This window comes from Littorina saxatilis, linkage group LG16, assembly GCF_037325665.1.
Source record: "Littorina saxatilis isolate snail1 linkage group LG16, US_GU_Lsax_2.0, whole genome shotgun sequence".
In the NCBI taxonomy this organism is placed as follows: domain Eukaryota; kingdom Metazoa; phylum Mollusca; class Gastropoda; order Littorinimorpha; family Littorinidae; genus Littorina; species Littorina saxatilis.
This window is the reverse complement of record NC_090260.1, coordinates 52,225,383-52,227,882: the sequence shown is the minus strand read 5'-3', so window position 1 is coordinate 52,227,882 and position 2,500 is coordinate 52,225,383. Positions and strand designations below refer to the sequence as shown.

At 43.8% G+C, this 2,500-nt stretch overlaps 1 protein-coding gene across 1 annotated transcript in view; it reads left to right on the top strand.

The window, feature by feature from the left end:
• The window catches only part of LOC138950059 (uncharacterized), a 21,772-nt gene that overhangs the window by 400 nt on the left and 18,872 nt on the right, over positions 1-2,500 (top strand). The window lies entirely within an intron of this gene.

The following is a 2,500-nucleotide window of genomic DNA, read 5'->3' as shown; positions in this document are numbered from 1 at the left end:
GTCGTCGTCATCGTCATCATCAACATCATTATCATCATCATCATCATCATCAACAGTATCACCATCATCATCGTCGTTACCGTCGTCGTCATCATCATCATCATCATCATCATCATCATCATCATCATCATCATCATCATCATCATCATCATCATCATCATCATCATCATCATCATCATCATCATCATCATCATCATCATCGAAGTATAGTGTTGTTCCCAAGCCGCGGCCATGGGTCGTTGGTGCATACTTTTTGTAAAATGACGCATTGGGAACACCCCTGGACGGGCGACCGTCTGATAGTTTTGACGGGTATAAGGTCTTCTGACCAACCATTTGCCTTCCAAGCAGACAAAGCAAGGCCATTTGGATCTTAACATGACGCCATTCCATGTCCAACTGACCGTGTGTCCTATGAGGCTGTGAACAACACTGATACTGAAGTAACGCTAAAGTAGCACATATTTTGTTACTCGAGCTTATTCTAAATGCACACAGTCAAAGGTGAATTTTTAAAAAATATGTTTTGTTTAATACATGCTTTGTACATAAGATGGATCATGGAGTACAGTCGAACCTTCCTTGGCGATTACTTCTTGATAACGATCACCTGCCTACTACAACCACCGTAAAGGGTCCCCGACGATTCTGCCCTATATGTTTCACCTTTTGATAACAACCACTTGTCTATAAAGACCACTTTTGGGTAGTTCCTTGGGTTGTCGTTATAGACAATCGCGACTGAACTCAGTTGCTCCCCCCCTCTAGTTACCTGTCTATCTGTCTGGTTACCTGTCTATCTGTCTGGTTACCTGTCTATCTGTCTGGTTACCTGTCTATCTGTCTGGTTACCTGTCTATCTGTCTAGTTACCTGTCTATCTGTGTGGTTACCTGTCTATCTGTCTGGTTACCTGTCTATCTGTGTGGTTACCTGTCCATCCGTCTGGTTACCTGTCTATCTGTCTGGTTACCTGTCTATCTGTCTGGTTACCTGTCCATCCGTCTGGTTACCTGTCTATCTGTGTGGTTACCTGTCTATCTGTCTGGTTACCTGTCTATCTGTCTGGTTACCTGTCTATCTGTCTGGTTACCTGTCTATCTGTCTGGTTACCTGTCTATCTGTCTGGTTCTATCTGTCTGGTTACCTGTCTATCTGTCTGGTTACCTGTCTATCTGTCTGGTTACCTGTCTATCTGTGTGGTTACCTGTCCATCCGTCTGGTTACCTGTCTATCTGTCTAGTTACCTGTCTATATGTCTAATTACGTGTCTATCTGTCTAGTTACCTGTCTATCTGTCTGGTTACCTGTCTATCTGTCTGGTTACCTGTCTATCTGTCTGGTTACCTGTCTATCTGTCTAGTTACCTGTCTATCTGTGTGGTTACCTGTCTATCTGTGTGGTTACCTGTCTATCTGTGTGGTTACCTGTCTATCTGTGTGGTTACCTGTCTATCTGTGTGGTTACCTGTCTATCTGTGTGGTTACCTGTCTATCTGTGTGGTTACCTGTCTATCTGTCTGGTTACCTGTCTATCTGTCTGGTTACCTATCTGTCTGGTTACCTGTCTATCTGTCTGGTTACCTGTCTATCTGTCTGGTTACCTGTCTATCTGTGTGGTTACCTATCTGTGTGGTTACCTGTCTATCTGTCTGGTTACCTGTCTATCTATCTGGTTACCTGTCTATCTGTCTGGTTACCTGTCTATCTGTCTGGTTACCTGTCTGTCTGTCTGGTTACCTGTCTATCTGTCTGGTTACCTGTCTCTCTGTCTGGTTCTATCTGTCTGGTTACCTGTCTATCTGTCGTGTTACCTGTCTATCTGTCTGGTTACCTGTCTATCTGTCTGGTTACCTGTCTGTCTAGTTACCTGTCTATCTGTCTGGTTACCTGTCTGTCTAGTTACCTGTCTATCTGTGTGGTTACCTGTCTATCTGTCTGGTTACCTGTCTGTCTAGTTTCCTGTCTATCTGTCTGGTTACCTGTCTGTCTAGTTACCTGTCTATCTGTCTGGTTACCTGTCTATCTGTCTAGTTACCTGTCTATCTGTCTGGTTACCTGTCTGTCTAGTTACCTGTCTATCTGTGTGGTTACCTGTCTATCTGTCTGGTTACCTGTCTGTCTAGTTACCTGTCTATCTGTCTGGTTACCTGTCTGTCTAGTTACCTGTCTATCTGTCTGGTTACCTGTCTATCTGTCTAGTTACCTGTCTATCTGTCTGGTTACCTGTCTGTCTAGTTACCTGTCTATCTGTCTGGCTACCTGTCTGTCTAGTTACCTGTCTATCTGTCTGGTTACCTGTCTATCTGTCTAGTTACCTGTCTATCTGTCTAGTTACCTGTCTATCTGTCTGGTTACCTGTCTGTCTAGTTACCTGTCTATCTGTCTGGTTACCTGTCTATCTGTCTAGTTACCTGTCTATCTGTCTAGTTACCTGTCTATCTGTCCAGTTACCTGTCTATCTGTCTGGTTACCTGTCTGTCTAGTTACCTGTCTATCTGT